This window comes from Theropithecus gelada, chromosome 9, assembly GCF_003255815.1.
Source record: "Theropithecus gelada isolate Dixy chromosome 9, Tgel_1.0, whole genome shotgun sequence".
NCBI classification, from domain to species: Eukaryota; Metazoa; Chordata; class Mammalia; order Primates; family Cercopithecidae; genus Theropithecus; species Theropithecus gelada.
Window position 1 is genome coordinate 3986716 of NC_037677.1, and position 24924 is coordinate 4011639.

Genomic DNA, 24924 nt, shown 5'->3' on the forward strand with positions numbered 1-24924 from the left:
GCAGGACATCTCCTGTTTATACCACCCATGTGGTGGTATAAAATAAAAAGAATCAACTGCAAAACAAACCAACTGAAACGTCTGAAAATGAAGAGTAAGTATTCAAGATATCATGGATTTAATCAAAGAATGAAAGAAAATAAATTTTAGAATTCAACTGTATATCAGGCTTACTGAAAAACTGGGTCATACTAGGGTATAAAATAAAAAGGGCCCAAGGAAATATGTTGAAGTGAAACCCCTAAAATAAATAGTGCAAACTTACTGATAAAGTGAACAAATATATTGCTATTGTCAAAGAAGAAGAAAGAGAAGAAGAAAGAGAGAGAGAGAAACAGAGAGGAAAGGAAGGAAAGAAGGAAGGAAGGAAGGAAGCAAGGAAGGAAGGAGGAAGGAAGGAGAAAGAAAGAAAAAGAAAGAAAGAAAGAAAGAAAGAAAGAAAGAAAGAAAGAAAGAAAGAAAGAAAGAAAGAAAGAAAGAAAGAAAGAAAGGAAGGAAGGAAGGAGAAAGAGAGAGGAAGGAAGGAAGCAAAGAAGGAAGGAAGCAAGGAAGGAAAAAGGGAGGGAGGAAGACAAGGAGAAAGAAAGAAAGAAAGAAAGAAAGAAAGAAAGAAAGAAAGAAAGAAAGAAAGAAAGAAAGAAAGAAAGAAAGAAAGAAAGAAAGAAAGAGAAAGAAAGAAAGAAAGAGAAAGAAAGAAAGGAAGGAAGGAAGGAGAAAGAAAGAAAGAGAAAGAAAGAAAGAGGAAAGAAGGAAGGAAGCAAGGAAGGAAGGCAAGAGAGGAAGGAAGGAAGGTAGGAAGGTAGGAAGGAAGGAAAGAAGATAAAGAAAGAAAGAGGGAGAGAGGGAGGGATGAAGGAAGGAAAGAAGAAAGAAAGGAAGTTGAGAGAAAGAAAGAAAGAAAAAAGAAAGAGAGAGAGAGAAAGGGAAGGAAGGAAGGAAGGAAGGGAGGGAGGGAGGAAAGGGAGGGAGAGAGGAAGGAAAAAGAAATTTACAACAAATTTCAGGCACGATAACATCTATACAAGGAAAATCAGAGTCTAAATATCAAACAAAGTTAACTGTCGCATGGCCTTTGGGTAATTATGAAACTTTCTGATCTTGGTGCTTGAATGTTGTCTTTATAGTGTCACAGACTCGATGGTTAACAAAACGGCACAATGCCTAAGTAACCAGTGTATGAGAGAGAATGGATTTGTGCTTGATGGTGCTTGTGCCTGGGGCAGGTGGGCCACCTGGGAGTGGGGAGAGGAGTTGAGTTTTACATCTGGGTTGACACAGGGTAAATTAGAGGCATTGGTGCAGGATATAAAGGTAGGAAAGCTCATGAGGAGACTAGACCTCTGCGATGGTACTGAGAGGTTACCAAGGGACAGAGGCCTCCACAGACATAAATATATGCAGATAAAATTTTTCTAGATAAATATGCTATTTGCTTTGCGAGGATTGTGGAACTCTGAAGTTTTCCCCTGTTTTCCTAGTTTTCTCTTCTGTGGTTATGTAACTTTATAAAAAAGGACTTTATAATTAAAAATGGAACAGATTATTCTAGACTTTAAAAAATAATTGACCAAAGTTAATTATTGTGTTTATAACAGCCACACCTGCTGTATCATGTGGTTGCCAAGAATGATCTTAAAAATATAAAAATGCATCTGCTACCATGATTTGATAGAAGTGACTTGGAAGCTGCAGGTTAGTGACATCACTCCACTTCATGAGCCCTTCGATGAGAGACGGGTTGGCTGGAGGTGGGTTTATTCCCTGGGGGAACTGTCATGCTGAGATTATGACTAAACACCTTTTCTTGCCCCTTCTTGACCACCAGATCTATCACAATAGTAGTTAGGCAAAGCACAAATCCTGTTTTTTCCCCACATTGAATATACTTGCCACATATATTTCAGATTAAAAATATCTCGGTCTTCAGAAAGATAAAGGAACATCAGCAAACAAATCGAATCTATAACTTTCTCTCGGTCTTAGGCAGAATTTTATAAGGAGATTGATTAGACAGATAGATAGGTAGATAGATAGATAGATAGATAATATATATATATAGTGTGTGTGTATGTGTGTGTGTGTGTGTGTGTGTGCTTTCACAGGAAAATAAAATAATACTTTCCCAGGGGAAAGATGTTTTGAGACTTGCGGTCCAATTCTGTGTTTTCCTCATTACCTGTGCAGGACTGGGTGAGAGTCTTAAACAGTTTCGTCTTGGGGAAGAGATGAAGGGCTTTGGCAGCCTTCTGAGAAGACTCAGTGGTAACGTTCTGCAAGTCCCTAAGCCAGGTGAAGATCTGGAGAAGGATGTGAGTTCCTCCTCCACCTCCCTCACATTGTCAGGCACAGGTTGCTGAGCTCCAGAAGGATTCACCTGTGGGTACTGCCCCCCGTCCATCGCTTCCTCCTAAGGCCACCCTTGTAACCAGCAGGAGTCTGACGAGACAAAGCTCATGCCATCGTTGGGCCAGGCCAGAGTTACCGACTGCTCAGTTATTGACACCTCCTTATTTCTGTCCATCCATGAGATGGATTGTTTTACATTTGGTGAAAAGTGTTCAGTGAAGAAAGTAAATCTAATTGCTTTAGTTTACATATGAGATAATGCACGTAAAAATGCCCTTAACTATGAAATTCTAGACAGATACAGGAAATTATGATTCTTCTGATTAAACACTAGCCTACTGCTGCTATAAGACACATATAGAGACAACTATAGACAGGAAGATAGTGCCTGTGTATATAGTCAGCACAACCCACTATGTAGGAGAATAAAAATATATTATACCATGTTATAATGAAATGCAAAAATACCTTAGCATTCAAGAATTGCATATTCATTTGATGGCAGTTTCTTCTAGAAAACTGAAGTAGAATGGAATAATGTGACTTTTTATATGTTTTTCAGATTAAAAAGTTAAATGTTTACTCTCATTAACTGATTACTTGCTCTCCCACTCCTGCCTATCACTTTTTCTACCTAAAGAAGGGTTGGCTCTAGTAGCCAAGCAAATAAGCTAATGGCTCCCTCCGACGCCACACACTTCTGAAAGTAAGGCTCTTGGTGTATGTTGATGAGGAGGTATGACTATTATATAACACGATTGAAAAGACTTCATTTCTGTTTCACTCAAAGATGAAGTCTAGGCCTGGGCGCGGTGGCTCACGCCTCTAATCCCAGCACTTTGGGAGGCTGAGGCAGGTGAATCACCTGAGGTCAGGAGTTCGAGAGCAGCCTGGCCAACATGATGAAACCCCGTCTCTACTGAAACTACAAACAATTAGCTGGGCTTGGTGGTGGGCACCTGTAATCCCAGCTACTCAGGAGGCTGAGGCAGGAGAATTGCTTGAACTCTGGAGGTGGGGGTTGCAGTGAGCCGAGATCGTGCTGGTGCACTCCAGCCTGGGTGACAGAGCAAGCTCCCATCTGAAAAAAAAAAAAAAAAAGTCTAATTTGTCTTCATATTAGTTTGACAAACTTTCTAACAAAAATGAAAACAAACTAGTAATATATTTAATAATTATGCTTTACGATTCAACAAAAAACAAATGTTGAGCTGTGCTTAGTTGTTTAATTTTATGTTTGGTGTAGTGCAGGTCTTGGGACAGGAGCCCGTCTCAGTATTAGAAGCAGCACATGTTGCTGAGGACATTCTGGCTGGGCAGTGCTGGCTCCAGCAGGGCTGGGTCCCGAGGAGCAGGGCATGTGGGGTGACACAAAACCGGAAACCCCCATCAACCCCACCACTTGCCATGCTGTGTGTGACGCTGGCAGATCACTGAACCTCCTGGAGCCTCACATTCCGAATCTGTTTACTGTTCAAAGTAATTGAGATGATATATGCAAAGTTCTAGAGAGAGGTGTTCAAGAAATGTTTATTCTCTTTACCCTCATTACCCAAATAATTGTTTTTGCAGATAATTTAAAGAACAGAAATACACAGAAAGTGCTGAGAGTACACAAACTATTCCAAGCATCTTATTTCTAATATTTTTAAAACACCATTTACATTTGTTAATAATTTAAATATAGTTGCATATAAATACCCTACAGGGATTTTACTTGAAAAACATAATGAACTCTCTTTATATTTTTATATGTTGAAAATTGCAAAACAAAAAAAGCGCTTAAGCACACTTAATTTCAGAAGATTTCTTTAATCCATCTTTATTTTCCTAGACACACAATTGGTCTAAAATAAATATCATTATTATTATTTTTGAGATGGAGTCTCACTCTGTCGCCCAGGCTGGAGTGCAGTGGCACGATCTTGGCTCACTGCAGCCTCCACCTCCCAGATCCAAGTGATTCTCCTGCCTCAGGCTCCCAAGTAGCTGGGATTATAGGCATGCGCCACCACACCTGGCTAATTTTTGTATTTTTAGTTGAAACAGGTTTTCACCATGTTGATCAGGCTGGTCACAAACTCCTGACCTCAGGTGATCCACCCTCCTCAACCTCCCAAAGTACTGGGATTATAGTTGTGAGCCACTGAGCCCAGCCAAGAATGACCTTTTTTAATGTTGAAATAGTAATAAAAGAATACGGAGAAGTAAATTTACAAGGCATGAAATGAACAGCGTTCAGTGCATGTCTGTATGTTGTGGCAGAGCTGCAGAAATAACAGGGTTGTGCTGGTCTTCCAGGTGGCGCCCATGGGCCTCCAGCTGCTTTCTTTGTGCCCTCACCTGGCCAATACCTCCTGCAGAAGTTGTGGTGTCAAGGTTCCTTTTGCTCCCTTTTCCCCACCGTCCCTTCCCATCATGCCTTTCTGTCCCTTTTTCTCCTATTTGCATGTAATGTTGCTGCTGCACTTGATTCCCATAACTGTAATGCTTATGAATCAGAAAGGAAGTAAATATTTGCATGCATATGGAAACTTTGCAGAAGAAATCTACACGGAAACCAGCTGACAGCACATTTGCTGACAGGGGACACTCTGGGCTCGGAGTGGCCCTGTGTTTAAAATGCATGAAGTGGGCACGTACAGTATTTCAAAAGAGATTACATTTTGTCATCCGTCATATGTTTAAGGTCACTGCAGGCACAGACTGTTAAAAATAGATTTCAAGAACAATATCTTTCATCTCTTTAATAAGTCATTTGGATAAAAACCTACTTGCTGTGTGGCAGGGACATTTTGGCATTGCTATCTAAAGATGGAAGCCCAAGCCCCTCACCCTTTCCTAAGAAAACCTGTACACATACACAAGGGAGCTTTGACGGACCCACATTAACCTTGATGTTAGTGTCAAGTACTGGGACTCAAGAAAACCCCTTCATTCATTATCTCTGGATTACCATTTGAAAGATACGAATACCAAACAAAGAATCCACTTCCTAAGAAACAAATCTTAAATGAGAGGTATGTCGAGGAATAACGGACCAAGTGCATAGATCCACAAACAAATGTTAGTTGCGCGTGACTCTAAAACTCCTGGAGAGATTAAACCAGAAGAAATAATATACGAATAGAGGTATGTCTCAAAGCAAGCAATATCAAAATTTCTGAAAGTGTGCGTTTGTTAAAATTGCAGTTATTTTGTTTGCTACGTACAAGCCCACCTTGCCTTATTACAGTCTGCTTTCTTGTGCTTCCCTGATAGTGGGTTTTTTACAATGTGAAGGTTTGTGGCAACCCCAAATGAAGCAAACCTATCAGCACCATCTGTCCAACAGCAGGTGCGCACTGCATGCCATCACGTCACATTTTAGTTAATTCTCAAATATTTCAAACTCTTTCATTATTATATTTCCTACTGTGATCTGGGATCAGTGATCTTTGATGTTATTCTTATTGTTTGGAGGTGCCACAAATTGCACCCACATAAAATGGCAAACTTAATCGATAAGTGTTGTATGTGTTCTGAGAGCTCCATCAACCAGCTATTCCCCAGCTCTCTCCCTCTCCTCAAGCTCCTCAAGCTTCCCTGTTTCCTGAGACACAATAATATTAAAATTAGGCCAATTAATAACCTATAGTCTCAAAGTGTTCAAGTGAAAGGAAGAATCGCCTGTCTCTCACTTTGAATCAAAAGCTAGAAATAATTAAGTTTAGTGAGGGAGGCATGTTGAAAGCTGAGAAAGGTCACAAGCTCGGCCTCTTGTGCCAAACATGTACCCAATTTGTGAATGTGCAGAAAACGTTACTAAAGGAAATTAAAAGTGCTACTCAAGTGAAAACACAAACGAAAAGAAAGTAAGATAGCTTTATTGCTGACAGGGAGAAAGTTTGAGTGGTCTGGATAGAAGATCGAGCTGGTCACTCATTCCCTTAAGCCAAAGCCTAATCCAGAGCAAGGCCTTCACTCTACAATTCTGTGAAGACTGACAGAAGCAGGGAAACTGCAGAAGAAAAGTTTAAAGCTAACAGAATGAATGAATGAGGAGTCACTTCTTATGGATGAGCAAAGAAAAGGGCTTCTTGAGATAAAATCCATTCCTGGTGAAGATACCGTGAACATTGTTGAAATGACAATAAAGGAGTTTAGAATATCACATCAACAGTTGATAAAGCAGTGGCAGGAGATGAGAGGATTGATTCAAATTTTGAAAGAAGTTCGACTGTGGGTAAAATGCTATCCAACAGCACAGCATGCTATAGAGAAATCGTTTGTAAGAGGAAGAGTCAATCAATGTAGGAAACTTCATTGTCTTATTTTGAGAAATTGCCATGGCCACCCCAGCCTTCCCACCACCAAAAAGATTACAACTGGCTAAAGCCTTAGACAATTATTAGCATTTTTAACAATAAAGTATATTTAAATTAAGATATGTAAATCTTTTTAGACATAATTATATTGCATACTTAATAGACTACAGTATAGTGTAAACATAACATATACACTGTGGAAAACCAAAATATTTGTGTGACTGGCTTTATTGAAATATTAACTTTATTGTAGTGTCTGGACCCAAACCTGCCATGTCTCTGAAGTATACCTGCATTAAAATTTTAAATGATCATTACCCTGTTTTTCACAACTCTTTATTTTATTTCACTTCAGTCACTCAAATCTTTTTAGTGCGTAAATATTAATGTACACATTTATATAACATTGTAGCAGTAGTCCTCTCACCTCACATTGTGATCCAAAGTTGATTTTATTAAATATAAATGTGAAAATGACAGTTATTTCTGCTTTCTGTAGAAATATTAGCATTTGTAAGCTACATTCACATCCCCAGAATGTCATCAACAGCTATAACATACTGGGCTGACTAAAATAGCAAATGTATCCTGTATTTTGCTTTGAAAATGTCTAGAGTAACCATGCTTGCTTTCTATATTACTTCCAGAGAAATAAATTTACGAAAGGAAGGTCCCAGTAAGTTTTTCCTGGTTAACAAATTCCCCTTGCAGCAGTCTGAGCAGGGCTTAGACTCGCATATATGTAAATATGTGAGTACACACATAAACACAACACAAATGAAACCATGCATGCTCACATATTTGTAGTCATAAAGTGACTGGTGTTGTAACAACAAGGAGCTCGAGCAACTGGGGCCTGCTGGGTGGCTTAATCTCGGGTTCTCTCCATGTGGTCTCTGCACATGAGCTAGCTTGGGCTTCCTCACAACATGGAGGCCTCAGTAGAGTCAGACATCTTACATGGGGGTTCAGCATTCTAAAAATGAGAGTTCTGAAAGAGTTGGCTAGGAGTACTGTGCTCTCTTCTGCAGAGACACTACTGAGCCACACAGTTACGAAAGACCAGCAGGACTCAAGGGTAGAGAAAATATCACCCACCTCTCAACAGAAGGAATTTCAAAGCCACACACATAAGAACATATGGTAGGATATATGGTTGCAACCTTCTTTGGAAATAATGAATCTACTCTTTCAGAAAGAATCTTCTAGAGGAAATAATGAATTTCTCAGCAAACAATCAAACTACTTATCCATCTGATGTGCATTAAATTTTCATGTTTCCTCAGTAAAGTGCAATTGGTATGGTTTGGAAGAATGGTATTTTAAGTTAAAATACAACATAAGGGGATAAAGAAAGCAGTACATTTCAGGCTGGGAATGGTGGCTCATGCCTGTAATCCCAGCACTTTGGGAGGCCGAAGTGGGCAGATCACTTGAGGTCAGGAATTCGAGACCAGCCTGGCCAACATGGTGAAACCACCCCATCTCTACCAAAAATACAAAAATTAGCTGGGCGTGTTGGTGCATGCCTGTAGTCCCAGCTACTTGGGAGGCTGAGGCAGGAGAATGGCTTGAACCCGGGAGGTGGAGGTTGCAGTGAGCCGAGATCATACCATTGAACTGCAGCCTGGGTGACAGAGCAAGACTCCGGCTCAAAAAAAAAAAAAAAAAAGTAATACATATCAGAAATCTCCAAAGAATATAAAATTTCAAGTTATGGACTCCTAAAAAATTGTTGTAGACATCAATCGTCATCTAAAGCCTCACTAGTTCTGGAGAAGAACAGTCAGTGATTAATGGAAGACCATGTTTCTTGACCACTTCTTTTCTTTAATCAAAATTTTCAGTGAATGCTGCAAAGGATGCTGTCATTCTTTTAAGCACTAATGTGAATGAAACCACAGCCACAACAATAATCTGAAACCCTGCCCCGCAGGTCGACAAGAATTGAATGCCAGGTTCTGGACAGAAATATGGTTATAATTAAGCATTCATCAGGCTGCATGCTGGCCCACTTCCATGTTTCTAAACATCACATAGCACTAGATACTGGCCATTTGCATTCCACTGTCCCTACAAACTGGATCTCTGACATTAGAATCATAAGGCTTTAGTTTAAAGATTGCTTAAGGTGTTCTTCAGACCTGAATTTGGGCAATCAATTTGAAGAGCCAGAGAGGAATGGACTCAGCATGAGAATACAGCTTCTTCCTGCACTCATTGACCAATCAATGATCTTTGCACTTTGGCCCACTCCAAAACCGTTAAAAATCCTAACCCTAAATTCTTTGTGGAGATGGATTAGAGGTTTCCTCCCGTCTCCTCAGTCAGTGACTCTACAATTAAACCTCTTACTCTGGTAAAAGCCCGTCTTGCTTGTGGACTTGGTGCACACATTGGGGGGTAAACCTATTATGATTCCATCTCTCTCGGAGCTGCTGGTTCTTCATAAATTTTGAATGGCACATACCACCTGGAATAAAGATCATATTTCTTGACCTACTGTGGTAAGCAGAATTCTAAGGTGCCTCCCAAAATTCTTCTCCCTGGTGTCCAGGTCCTGTATCATCTGGGGATGTGATGAGGATGGGCTATCACTCCTCTGATTAGTTTTGATTAGAGGAAACAATTTATTTTAAAAAAGGGAGATTAACCTGGGTGGGTCTGACCTAATCAAGTTGTAACCACCCAGTGGGTTTACCTCGCCCGCTGCCTAGACAGAGCCAATTTCTCAAGATAGGGGAATTGCAATAGAGAAAGAATAGATCATGCAGAGCCAGCTGTGCCGGAGGCAGGATTTTTATTATCACTCAGATCAGTCTCCCTGAGAATTCAGGGATCAGAGTTTTTAAGGACAACTTAGTGGGTGGGGGGAAGCCAGTGAGCCTGGAGTGCTGACTGGTCAGAGACGGAATCATAGGCAGTTGGAGCTGTCTTCTTGTGCTGAGTCAGTTCCCAGGTGGGGGTCACAAGATCAGATGAGCCAGTTTATCGAGCTGGCGATGCCAGCCGATCCATCAATGCAGGGTCTGCAAAATATCTCAAGCACTGATCTTAGGAGCAGTTTAGAGACGGTCAGAATCTTGTAGCCTCCAACTGCATAACTCCTAAATCATGATTTCCAATCTTGTATGTAATTTCTTAGTTCTACAAAGGCAGTCTAGTATCCAGGCAAGAAGGTGGTTTGTTTTGGGAAAGGGCTGTTATAGTCTTTGTTCTGAAGTATAAACTATCAACTGGATGGGCATGGTGGTTCACCTCTGTAGTCCCAGCACTTTGGGAGGCCAAGGCAGGTAGACTATTTGAGGTCAGGAGTTCAAGACTAGCCTGGTCAACGTGGTGAAACCCTGTCTCTACTAAAAATACAAGAATTAACTGGGCATGGTGGTGGGTGCCAGTAGTCCTGGCTACTCAGGATGCTGAGGCAGGAAAATTGCTTGAGCCCGGGAGGTAAAGGTTGCAGTGAGCCAAGATGGAGCCACTGCACTCCAGTCTGGGCGACAGAGCAAGACTCTGTCTGGAAAAACAAACAACAAACAAACAAACAACAAAAAACACTATAAACCAAATTCCCCCAAAAGTTACTTCAGCCTACGCCCAGGAATGAACAAGGACAGCTTGGAGGTTAGAAGCAAGATGGGGTCAGTTAGGTTAGATCTCTTTCACTGTCTCACTCATCATTTTGCAAAGGCCATTTCAAAGAGACTACTAAAAGGAACTGGGATTGCAGGGTGCAGAGATTCAAACACAGTGCTGGGACCACTCTCTTCTGGATTTGACTCATGCGTGAGAGGGATAAACCTCTATATTTTACTTAGCCAATTGCTTTTTGGAATTTGTTGGCAAGCCAGATTTTACCTAAGGCAGACTAACTTGCTCCAACTCAATCAAAGAACCAGCTTTTACAATTGTGGTTTATTGTATAGGTTGTAATGTTTTGTCTTCTAGAATCTGCAGACAAAAACAACCCATACACTTCATTCCACAATTTACAGACCATGGTCTTTAGCAAAAAAGGTCAGAGGGAAAATTCATGGGCCTTATCAGAAAATTATTAGCCTGATAGATCAATGCTGTGTTTGAAGTATTCTAATGTAATTAACTGCCTCTGCAAAGTGAACAAAAGGAGGCCATTATGCAAATAAGAACCATTCATTTTAGAGGAAGGAGCTTTGGTTTCCTGGTACAGATTCAACACAATGAGGAAGCTGCGAAAGCCGGGGATCATGTAGTTAACCTTGGGTCACTGTACCCTCCAGCCTTAGCACAGTTAATCCATGCATACTTGTAGTAAACAGCCTCTAAAGATCACCAGATTCCGACGTCCAGTTACTATTTGCTACCAAGTTTGCAATTCGGAATTTTTAGTAAATAAATATGTAGCCTGCATCGCTAATGTGCCAAACTTTGGGATAGGTTTCTTTCTAATTAGATCTCTGAAGGATTTTCCTGACGGAGCTCCTCATGCTCCTGATTTCATCAACAGACGCGGTGCAGAAACCTCTCCGTCATGATTGTTTTGCTCAAGAAATTCTTCATTTTGCAAAAGACAAAACGACAACAAATTTCGTTCCAAGACGCCAATTGACTTTATTGAGATCCTCGAATCAGGCAGCACTTTATTCTCTAAATAGAATACGAGCTCCAATGAACTGAACACAGGCGATTGGCGTGGCTTTATAGATAGAAAAAGTACTGAAGAGAAACAAAGAATAAAAAGTGTATTGGGTGCTTCCAAGTTACTTTCCTTGTAAGCCACCGTGTCAGAGGTGTTGGAACCAGAGCGACTCCATCTTGAGTGAGGACTAGGAAAATGAGGCTGGGACTTGCTGGGCTGCATTTACAGAAAGTCAGGCATCCTTAGCTTCTAGAGGTTTATTAAGCAGACCCAGGCTTGGGAGTGTCCAGATATTCCGATATCTGGAGAACAAAAGCATTCCTAATTTTACTTTAAAGATAGTAATATCGATTCTTGAAAAATATAGTAATTGAGAAAATTAATTCTTAATCACAAACCCTTGTAGTAGAGCATATCACCTCATGATCTTTTTTATCCTATATATACGAGTATTGTACCTAGGGTGGACGTGTTCCTCCTGTTACTTTTGGGACCGTCCTACTCTGTCTATGTAGTAGCTGTACTTTCACCACTTTACTTTCTTGATAAACTTGCTTTTACTTTGCATTGCAGACTCGCCCTGAATTCTTCCTTATGTGAGATTCAGGAACCCTCTCTTGGGGCCTGGATCGGGACCCTTTCATGTAACAACTGGGGCCAGAAAGTAGAAATAATAGAAAAACTGATGCGTTCACATGAGGTGACTTCAGATTGAGGATTTAAACACAGGAAACTTCATTATACTGCCCATCGAAAACTAAACCTGTTGTGTTTGGGAAGTTAGGCTATTTCTCTCCTGGGTCCTCGGAGGGCAGACAACTGCTCAGTTTGGGTTTGGTGAACCTGGGTGACCCCATTATGATTTGTCTAGTCTGTTGCGACTGCAGGAGTTTAGTCCAAAATAATGGCCTCTTGTAAATTTTGTTGAACAATGTATACGGAAAGCAATATCCACCTCTGAAGATTTCATGAAATACGTCAGCATAAAGTGTTGAGAAATCTGTTTAACTTTAAAAAAAAAAAAAAACCACAAAGTCTCAAGATTTCACAATGCTTTTTGATTCTGGTATCTCTCCCTCTCCCACCTCCATCCCCTTCACTCAAGGTGCACCTATCAATAGCTTGAAAAACACAAGTGTGGGATACGCTGTTTTGGATCATAAAGTTCTACTCAAAGGGTGAATCCATTAGCCACACGTCACTAGAGCAACTGTCTGCAAAGGCAAATCTGTTTCCACTAATTAAGAAGCCAGTAAAGACATCAACTACAGATGTAAAATTTTCTTCATGTACAGGAAGGGGGAAAAAACAGTAACTCCACTGTGGCGCTACCACTTTGCACTTGCTATTTATGGGATGGTTTTCTTCACAAGGAAAAAATAAAAAGTACAAGTGGGAGCATGGGCAACTGTTAATTACAATGAGATAACGATCATTCGATAAGGAAAGAATTGGATTATGAGTCAGAAAACAAATACTGTGGGACCTGCATGTAACACAATGTTTATCGTGGCACTTTGACTCTCACACTAAATGATCTACAGGCAAAATTCAGTTGCAGACCTGCGATCAGAGGCTCCATGCCCCTGTGATTTGTGCTCTCTAGATGGTGACAGATGCTGAGAAGCGACCCCAGGAATCCCGACCCAGAGTGGTGGCCTCCTCTAGTGTGGTGAGACCCACGACTGACTTATTTTAACCAATACAGCGGCGACGATGGCAGGTCCTTGTCTTGATAAAACAGCTGCTTCTGTGGCAGGAATACAGTCCAGCTGCCACAATATCATCGTGTCTGTGATATGAGAGAGCGAAATAGACACCCCTGTATCGACTAACATGGACCCTAAGGTAAAGGGAATGGAGTCACTTATGTCTCAGAGGTTTAGAGCCTGGCTGGTGTGGCAAATTTCCAAATTTACACAGGTACAAGACAAACCACACTTGCTAAGCTCCCTCACAATGGGTGCTATCAGACCCCTCAAAGCTCTGATTTACAACCCAGACCACAACCCTTCTGGTGGCTTTACAAACATTCTTTTCTGATAAACAATGGCAGACTTGAAGGCAGTTTCAGCAGCTTGTAGAGGCTGTGCACAAACTGTTTTTGTTCCCTGCAGTTCATCTTTTGACATAAAGGGCTAATCCCACCTCATTTTAATGCTGAAACCCTGCCCCCAAATGAACACAGGATGTTTGTTCCATACACGTTCACCCATTGCACATGCGTTCCGCTCTCCTCTTAAATATGTACAGCGTTTCCCCCAAACTTGCTGACCATGTGTGAGTCTATTGTGTAACAAGACCCCCTGAGGCATAAAACCAACCCCTTCCTTCCTTCCTCAAAGACAGAGCACCTTTGCCTGGTTCTACGTACTTGCTGCTGGAGTCTCCCGTGGTTGAGGTTGGGTCATCTAAATTACTTCAAAGAGCAAAAAAACTGTCTGATACAAAAATAGTCTCTTGTTTTCTTAATCTTTGTGTTTCTCAGGTACACTGTTGTGAAGAGACCTCAGAATAAGTGTCAAGAACAGTTAGTAAACATTTAGTGAAAATCCATAAGGAATTTGTAAATGCTCTCTCTGTAAATCCATACAGACTCATTTTTCCCCCAGTTTCCAGTAAGAGTACAAAGTTATGATTTTTACACAAAGATTTGTTTTTTATCCCCTATTATTGTGCCCTATAACATCCTGGCAAATAATAACAATAAGAAATGAGAACGATAACAGTAATTCTACTTTTGAAACACCTTTTGTCTGTAAATACATATACACTTTCTGTTAAGTGTCAAGAGATATATTTAATCATGACATTCATCCCCAAGAACGTCGTGTTTTGTCTCAAAATTCAAATAGACACAGGGCCCTTTGTTTGGACTTAGGTGGTTGCACAACACTTCCCAAGTTAGCATGTTCTGTGAAGTCAACTCGGATTTTCAAGACTTTATTTTCTGTACATTGAATATGTCTTAACATGATCTTAATGAAAGATGTAATAATTGTCTGGCAGATGGAAGAGGCAGCAAGAAAATTGTAGTTTAGTAAAATACAGTTTCACGTTACTATATCAATATTAGGTTTTACACTAAAAGGAAAGCTAAATTTAGGAGCTTTATTACATACTAGCATTGACATGAGTCATTTCCTCTCCATTAAAGCAACCAAAACCCCAACTTCCTATCTTAGGCTATAATCTGCACCAGCCAGCAGATTTCAGATCTCAATTCTGTATGGTCGAGTTCCTCAAAAAAAAAAAAAAAAAAAAAAAAAATCTCAGTTTAAGTTTGTACTTTCAGTGGAATTTTAAATAATTCCAAGAATGAGAATAGCTAACATCAAGCATCAGATATTAGTCAGAACGGTTTCACTTTGAGCAATAAAATTAGATCTCAGTTGAAATTTGCAGATACTGTGAAAGGAAAAGTGAAGGACTTGCACCTTCACAAAATAAAATGACTTGTATTGAATTGAGCACACCCACTAAGACAGACACTCACAGACATACACAGTGAGACAACGCAGAGACACAGACGACACACACACAGACACACTCGCAGACACACATGGAGATAGAGGCACAGGCGCACACACACACAGACACACACCAACACAGACACAAGAAGATACACAGAGACAAAGACACACACACAAGACACACACCAACACAGACACAAGCAGATACACAAAGACACAGGCACACGCACACAGACACACACCAACACAGACACAAGCAGATACACAGACACAGGCACACGCACACAGACACACAAAAACACAGACACAAGCAGATACACAGAGACACAGACACACACACACACACCAACACAGACACAAGCATACAGAGACATAGGCACACACAAGGCACACACCAACACAGACACAAGCAGATACACAGAGACGCAGACACACACAGACACACACACAGACACACACCAACACAGACATAAGTAGATACACAGAGGCACAGACACATGCACAGATACCAACACAGACACAAGGAGATACACAGAGACACAGACACACACACACAGACACACACCAACACAGACATAAACAGATACACAGAGACATAGGCACACACACACAGACACACACCAACACAGACACAAGCAGATACACACACACACACACAGACACACACCAACACAGCCACATGCAGATTCACAGAGACACAGACACACACACACAAGACACACACTAACACAGACACAAGCAGATACACAAAGACAGACACACGTGCACACACACATTCACCAACATGCACACACCCAATGATAAATGCTTCTCCACTTCTGTGTTTTGGTGACACTAATAATCTTGTACTTTCTTCAACACAGTAGCCCATTTTATGTTCAAAAGCAAAAAAAAAATATGTCATCTAGTTTATTGTTTTTAAAATTCTAGGATATTTTTGTTTCAGCCTCAATAAAATTACTTGTTCTACCATTCTTCTAAGTCCTTCTAAGTTTTGAGTATCTTCTAATTTTTTCATTCCTCTAATGAAGGGTCCGGTCATGTGTAGATATCACCCCGGTGGGGATCCCCTCACATTGCACCTGACCTTGGCTGTGCTGCTGTCTGCCTGTGGATGAAGTGGATTGACAATGGTGGCATTCAGGTGATGAGAAAAATGCCCCTGGGGCCGCGCTCCTGGCGAATGGCTTTGGAAATCAACAAAACATGGCCACACTTTTGTCTGTGGACCAGTCTTCACGGCATATCAGTGACAGTGGTGTGCTAAATTTTGAGGCCAGGTGGACAGAGGTGAGTTAAATGTTTTCAATTGATCAATAAAGACACATACCTTTATTGGGTACTTATCACAAGCTCTAGGAATGGAAAAATACAAAGATGCGTAGTCTGTATTACTCCTTTAAGGAGTTTAATAATTAATTGAACATAAAATTCTTATATATGTGTATAAATACATATATTTTAATACCTACACAATGAAAACATCATGTAAAAAAATGAGAAGTGAGTAACAAGGACTCGAGGACCAGAAGGTCACAAAAAAAGAATGCATTACTGAAGAAATAAAAAACTAAATAAGTGACTGCAACTTTTTCTCACAAAGCTAGTCAATAAATTCAATGTTTTAAATGTGACCTGTGGACAGCATTTAGACAGGTTTAGAAACATTGTATGTTGTTGAATCTGTCTGAAAGGATTCAATGACCTTGTGAAGGAAAAAATGACCCTTATTTTGTCTAGTGAAACATGTAGCATTTACAAGCAGAACCTACTCCAACTAAAATAGAAATAAAATTAAATTATTTAAGCATCCGGCATACTCAAAAAACTAACATCATCATTTTACTCATGAGGTAGAATCAACCTAAGTTATTTATCTCTGTATCAAATCCTTAAATACTTGGGACATTTTAAAGTTGAGTAAAATCATCCACATTTATCTGGGTGTGTTTCTGCTGTGTGCACATATAATTTAATACAATACAATATTTATTGGATTTTGACATTAATTTTCATCTTAAATGAAAGCTGCTGATACTTCTTAAATTAGGTTGACAACAGAGCAGTCTCCTTTATGGTACAGTTCAGATGCTCCTCTGTGAGCCTGTCTTCTGTCCTGGAATATATATTCATTCACTAAAAGTGAGCACCTACCGGTCCACCAACTGTGTTAAATCAATTTTAAAAAATTCCTGCCCTCATGGAGCATACTTTTTACATAACAAATTATAAATATAACATGTAAGTAAATTATATGGTATGCCAGAAAACGATAAGTGCTAAGAAAAAAATAGGGTAAGAGATATCTTAAATGTTGGGTTTTGAGGGGTTGGGTTGGGATTTTGAGAAGAAAAAAAAAACTGCTTAGTGTAGACCTCCAGTTAAGGGGATAACTTTGGTAAAATCTCCATAATTAAGAAGGCCCTAGACCCTGGACTTCTCAGCCTCCATATTATAAAAAAATAAATTCCTTTTCTTTATAACTTCCTCAGTTTCAGGTATTCTGTCATAAACAACAGGAAATGGACTAAGACACTGGAGCCCAGGTAACATGACGCAGGGGGAGATGGTGATGTCGTGAGTGAGAGCAAAGACCTTCAGATGAGATCTGGTGCGTTCAGGGTGGTATGGTCACAGACAGAGCAGAGACCTTCAGGTTGTAAGTGCTCTCATTCTACATCTTGAAGGAAAAGACAACAGACTCCTTCAATAATTTGGATTACAAGAGGTGAGAAAAACAAGATAAAGATAAAAACAAGGTTTTAACCTTCCTACAGGACGAATTGAACAGAATTTTGATCAATGGAGAGTGTGTGATGAGTACCACAGTGGGATCAGATAGAAGGGAGAGGACAACACCTCCATTTTAGGTGTAATAAGCTGGGTGTTTATCAGAAAACCAGGCAGGCAAACCGACTAGAGTTGATGAGCAAGTCCAGCCCCAGGAAAGAAATCTGAGCCGGGGATGAAATCTGAGCACCATTTGTGTGTGGATGTTCTCAAAGAATGCATGAGGCTAGATGTGATCTTGAGGGGCGAGAGTGTAGATGGGAAAGGGCTGAAGAAGGCTCACACCTTGAGGCACCAGCAAGCAAGAGGCTGGGAACAAGAGCAGGAACAAGAAGAGAAGCCCAAAGAGATGGGATCAATGAGTTCAGGGTAAAAGGGTCAGACCTGGGCAGTGTCCTAGAAACTAAATGAGAGCAGTGCTTCAGGTAAGAATGCATAGCAACTCTTCTATGTGAGGAGTGAGAATTAGGCATGAAACTTCACAGGCAGGTCATCGCTGGTGCACTGGACAAGAGCAGTTTGGGTGGAGTATGGAGGTAGGGTGAGATGAAAGCCTCATTGGAGAAGGTTCAACAAGAATAGTGAGAGGAACTTCACATAAAAGGTATGGGTGATTACGTGAATGAATTATATTGCAAAAAGGAGCATAATCTCTGGGCAGTAGCTGGTAGAAAAAGTAAATCAGAGGAGCTATGTTTGCCAAGATAGTAAGATAGCATGTTTGCATGCTGGAGGGAATGACAGGGGAGAGAGAGAAAATGAAACAATGTGGGAATAAAAAAGAAGGGTTCCAGGAGCTGTGTCTTTGAAAAGGTAAGAGAAGATGACCTCTATGAACAAGTGATTGGTTTTCAACACGAGGAGAGAGAATGTACCTATAGGAATAGATGGGAACTTAGAATGGATGGTTACTGGTGGTGCTAGGTAGGAAACTACGAAGACACAGAAGTTCTCTTCTGATTTCTTCAGTTTCCTCAGTAAACAGAAGCCACAGTCATCATCTGAAAGTGAGGATGAGGCCGTGGGAGGTAGTGAAGATTTCTGCAGAGGAGAGCTATTAAGTGAGAGTCTAGAGAACAGATAAGGGAAGTAGAGTATGGAATGATAATGTTATCACAATGATTGCCAGGTCACCATCGGGACGCAGTTGTGTTGTGATCGTCAGTATTTGAAATGACACCACTCAGGTTGGTTGTGGGATTTCCTGTCAGTGTCAAAGGCACAACTGCCGTTGCTTCACATAAAGATTGTGGCTTAACCAGGTATCCCAAAACTAGACAGGGACAAAGGAACGGAGGGTTTAGCCAGCCGGAGATCACTGGGTATTGTGTAAATTCTTTTACTATGGAAGATAGTTGTTGAAACAAATGGAAAAAAGACAATGTGGGGGACACAGAGATCATGAAGGTGGAAGAAAACTTAAACCCACCTTCTTCTAGGCTGTCGAATTCATACACACCTACTCAGTCTGTAAGCATGAATGAAGGAGATTATATGGTGGCCTGAAGAAGGGAACACTGGAGATAGAATATTAAACATCACTGCTCTTCCCACTGCAGGGCATTTGTCAGGGCCATCCTTCTTAGGCCTGTGACTGCAGAAACCATTGCTGATGAAACACCCTTATGCTACTATTTTAGAACAAACCATCCTCTGGTTTTACTTCTCTCAGGGGAAGACCGAACACCCGTGTTAATTATTATGCAGAGCAGTTTGGCTCTTGTTTCTCTAAAGAAGTCTAAATCACCTATGTCAGGAAACCTTGCCTGCCATTATGAGACCAACCGATTAAGGCATTTTCTTTAGGCCTATAAATGCAAACTCAAAGAGTAGTTTTTAAAATAACCATTTCCTTTTCTTATTATAGTATCGCTTAGAATTATCTACTCTATTGTAATTAATTGATCGATTGTCGGCCTCTCTCATTAGAAATCAAGGTCTTTGAAATCAGGTACTGTGGTTTATTCACTATTGTTTGCCTAATATGAAACTATTTGGACTCTATCAAACATCGTTCATAAAAAGTAATGCCAGGTGGGTTACAGATCTAAATGTGAAAGGAATACAAAACACTTTCAAAGAAAAATACAAGGGTATCTCCGTGCCCTTGGGATGAGTAAAGAATTCTTTAAAGGGACTCCGAAAGCACTGAGTATGAGAGAAAAATTCACAAATTGGACTTTATTGCAATTAAGAACTTTCATCAAAATATATTATCAAGAGACTGAAAAAGCAAGCTACAGACTAGATAGAGATATTCGTAATCCATACGGCACAAAAGAATTACATCCGGAATATGTAAAGCAGTTCTTAAAATTATTTATTTATTTATTTTTGAAACAAAGTCTCACTCTATAGCCCATGCCAGAGTGCAGTGGTATGTGATCATGGCCCACTGCGGCCTTGAACTTTCAGGCTTAGGTGATCCTCTTGCCTCAGACTCCTGAGCAGCTGGGACTGCAGGTAGATGCCACCACATCTGGTTAGTTTAAACTTTTGTTGTTGCTGTTTTGATGGGGTCGGTCTCACTCGGTTGCCCAGGCTGGTCTCCACCTTCTGGCCTCAAGCGATCCACCCACCTCAGCTCCCAAAGCACTATAATGACAGGTGTAAGCCACTGTCTCCAGCCAAAGCTCTAAAAATTATTAAACATGACAGTCAATCCTATAGAAATAAAACCTAGAGAATTGAACAGGTGCTTTACAAAAAAGGCTACATGAGTCACCAATAAGCATATAAAAAATGTCCCACATCACTAGTCATGGGGAAATGCAGTTTACAATCAAATGAGACCTCATTGCTCCCCAACCAGAACTGCTGAGTCAACACTGGTGAGCAATGGCAGCCCTTGGCAATGACGGGGGCTGCCTGAATGCTCAACCCTTGTTGGTGGAAACCTTGGCATGTGCAGCCCATGTGTGGTGGTTTCTCCTAAAATGGGACATACACATTCAGTATCACCCACAGTTCCACTCCTAGGAATCTCTCCAACCAAAATGAGGACAAATGTTCATAAAAAGATGTGTACAAGAATGTTTGTGGTGACACTCTTCATAACAACTCCAAAGGCAAAACAACCAATGCATATGAAGAGCAGAACGAGGACACTGTGGTACATTCAAAAAACAAGATTGTTTCTTTGAGATTTTCAAATGCAAAACTCATCTCAAGTGTGAAAGACAGAATAGTGGATGCTTTTGGGGAGGACAGTGACTTCTGGGGCATGGGAGGATCTGAGCGGCTAGCAATGTTTTATTTCCTGGTCATGGCAGTGGTGACACAGAGTTGATTGCTTTGTGAAAATTATTCACTTTTTGCATTTTAATTGTGCATATTCTTATGATGTGTGCGCTTTTCAGTGTGTAAGCTACACCAATAAAATTCCCTCAAATTGTGTGTTCAATGGTAATTAAAATTCTGCAATTATTTTTTAAATAAAGAAATGACAATACTATGAGCAATCAGTTGAGTTGGATGTTATCATGAACAAGAAATACGAGAAGCTTCACCCCGAACAAGAGTTTCCAACATTCTCTATTGCTCTGGAGCCACAGAGTGGGAGTTTCAGTGCAGATTAAATCCCACAGTCTGAATTTTTTTTTTTTTTTTGCATTGTCATAGCTTTGTTATTTAATGAGGTATTGTGAGAATTCCTGCTATTCCTTCCATGGTTGTTATAAATGTTGACATTAAAAGACCTTACTGCAATAGTAAAATGAGCTCGACAACCAATGGCTGCCTGTGAGAGATAATGGGGCCATGACCTTATAGGATTTACCAGTCACTGCACACCTAAGTCATTAATTTGCTAAGCACTTTGTGCAATCCCAAATATGAAAAGTACTATATGAGCCAAAATTCTATTCTCTCCTATATGATGATTAATTGGCTCATAAAAGTACTATACAAGCCAAAATTCTATTCTCTCCTATATGATGATTAATCACGTTTGATTAATAGGATGTAAAATATCATTAAATAATTTAAATGCAGGTGTGTGGATTAAAGTTACTCTAGAGCTTCCATGACATCAACAGTGACAAATTATGTGCAAGTTTAAGTTTGCACAAGTGATTAATCTGCTATTCTGCAGTTAAACTTAATTATTATTAATTATTATGCTCATATTTACATGACTGGTTCAAAATATGGCCAACCAGTAATGCACTGCGTTTGCACAAAGTTATTTTTAAACATAATCTTACATTCTTAATGTACAGCAAGTACAAAGAGTGAGAGAGAATTGGCTCAAAATTGTAATTTTAGCTGTTTTAGCTTCAGGTTTAGTTGGCTAATTTTTACAAACCAGCTGAGGTTATTAAAATATTTTATTTGTTCTGTCTGCACAGAGGCTAAATAGGATTGTATTATTCTTATAGTTAAGTGGACTAGTATATATGTTTCCAAATTTTATCTGTAATTATTGGCACAACTTTCTTTTGAACAATATATTCGGATGTTCTTATCCTGTTTCAGGAGTACACTTACCCAGGAAGTGAATGAAGAGGAGGCTTTTAGATGTCACAGAAGCAGAGTAGGAAGATTCTAGAATGAGAGAGCTGACAGCCACCTTAGAAATGAGGTGTTGCCTCTGTTGCCCTGCTGGGAGGGTTCACTGGAACCACTTCAGACAGATGGATATTTATCTTACTCTCCAGAGACAGAGATTTTATAGCTTGTGTACAATATGTGATGGTTAGCCACTCTTTGTTGTTTGAGAGTATGAGTGCATAATAAAAATAACTTTTAGATAATAGCTATAGCACCCACAACTTCCATTTATTAGGTACCTATTTGGTTCTAGACCTTGTTTTTGGCTCTTTACATTTATTGTCTTGTTGAGATTTTTAAAAATTTTCTTTATTACAGTTGACAATACAGAAGCTTGTTTGTCTAAGGCCGTTATTGACATAGGTCTGACTCCTGGTGAAGGACTTTTGGAAAATCAAATCTACACAGGGAAGAGCTAAGTGATGGGTATAAGACACAATCTATTCATGTAAATGCCCCCTCACTTTTCTTTCTGGGGGTCAAACTATCATATGTTTGTTGCTTACCTTGACAGGCCTAGTGACCAAGGTATACATTAAATGTCTTTTAGCCATTTTTGTTAAAGGTGATGCTTCAACTGCTTCCCATTCATACTTGTTAGTACTTATCCCTGCAGTGATACTCAGATATGAATGGAAGGTGAAGAGGAATGAAATGGAATATATAGTGTGATGGTTAATAATGAGTGTCAACTTGATTGGATTGAAGGATGCAAAGTATTAATCCTGGGTGTGTCTGTGAGGATTTTGCCAAAGAATATTAACATTTGAGTCAGTGGGCTGGGGAAGGCAGGCCCACCCTTAATGTGGTAGGTACAATCTAATCAGCTTCCAGTGAATATAAAGCAGGCAGAAAATGTGAAAAGGCGAGACTGGCCCAGCCTCCAGCCTACATCTTTCTCCCATGCTGGATGCTTCCTTCCCTCTAACATCGGACTCCAAGTTCTTCAGTTTTGGAACTCGGACTGGTTCTCCTTGCTCCTCAGCTTGCAGACAACCTATTGTGAGATCTTGTTATTATGTAAGTTAATACTTAATAAACTCCCCTTTATATAAAATAGAATATATATATATATGTATGCTATTAGTTCTGTCCCTCTAGAGAACCCTGACTAATGCATACAATGTGACGTTTATTAAAACTGAGGTCCAGAGAGGCAGATAAAACCAAGATTCAGAGAGCCTACAGGCATGTAGGGGAATAACTAATAAATGAGAAAAATTGCATTTTCCCTCTTTATTCTCTTTGTGTTTCAGCTTGGTTAATTTTCATTGACTTATCACACAATTTCACTAATTTTTTTCCCTTGGCTGTATTGAGTTTATGATGGATTTGTTAAATGCATTCTTCATCTATTATACCATCGGATTTTTATCTGTATATTTATTGTTCTATTTGACTCTTTCTTAGAAATTTTCATCTCTCTACTGAAATTCCTCATCTTTTCACATGTTGTCCACCTTTTCTATTACAGCCTTTAACAAATCTCTGTCTCACAGTTACATTTGGGCCACCTATGAGTCTGGTTCTATTGATCATTTTGTCTCTTGAACATGCTTTGTTTTCCCTCACTTGCTTTTTTTGCTCATCACTTTTAATTAATGTCAGATATTATGTGTAGAAAAGTAATATGGAGATTATTATTATTTATTCTTTGACAAGGGTGTCAGGGAGGAAATACACTTTCTGCTCAACCCTCATAAATTCATAGCTGGGACCCTTGTAATAAAACAAAGTTTAACAAAATAAAGATAAGCAGGTTTATTAATGTATACAGTACACATGACACTGGAGAAACCCCAGTGAAAGGTAACTTAAGGCAATGGCTTAGAAGTCTGACTCATATAACATCTTCAACCAAGAATAATAAATTTCTGGATAAATGAAAGGACAAAGAAAAACAGCCTTAGGCTTCCAAAGGCAGAAAATTGTGGGAAGGTGAATAGATGGGAAGAAACCCTTGGGGTAAGGTTTATCTGCAGATTCTCTGGTGCCATCTCTGGTTAATAATAGTTGTCTCCAGTAAAGGGGAATTTATATCCTGTCTTTAGGTAGAAAGCAAAGGACAGAGAGAGCTTTTCCTTCGTCTGCTGCTTCTTAATTGCCTTTAGCTCAAAAATATATTTTATGTCAAAAGGCATATTTTGGAATGACATACTCTGGTTTCCTTCATGGGCACAGCCTTTCAGCTAGGCTGTTAATGTGGGAGTTGCATCAATCTAGTCTGCAGTTGAGCTGTGTTTGGGTCTTTTGTTGTTTCTATGGTTACCCTCCTTTTAGCACTGGCTTTGATTTCTACCGGAATCATCTTGGGTTTACGGTGAGACTAGAGTGATGGGGTGTTTGTTTCCAGGTCCTGCTGCACCCTCAGCTTCCAGCCTTCCATGGGTGAACCTTCTTTGCCACTCTGGGCCTCCCCTTCTGGCCCACAGCTCTACTTCTTGCTCCAAGTTTGCTGGTCAAGACGTGGGGGTGAGCAGAGAAGGGACCTCTCCATGGTTCTGCTTCAGCCTCGGTCATAGGCAGGCCCTAGGTGTGCCTGGGTCTCAGTGATTCTACCCAAGTCCTCTGACCTCTTAATGGCAGCCAAACACCACTTTGCATCTTTGGTGCCCCTCATCCAAGAGGGAAGTTCCTGTGCCTCTCGGTGCAACGTCTTGGTAAAGTGGATTTGCCTGGGATGGCTTCCTCCCTCTCCCCTGGGGCTAGTGTCTTGTTTCTGTATCCTTCCTCCACCCTCTCTGGGTCTACACCTGTGCCATGGGGTGCCAGGTCTTGCCTCCCATCCCCCAGCAGCTTTAGGCACTGCACCTTGTGCCTTCCCTACAAGCACACCTCT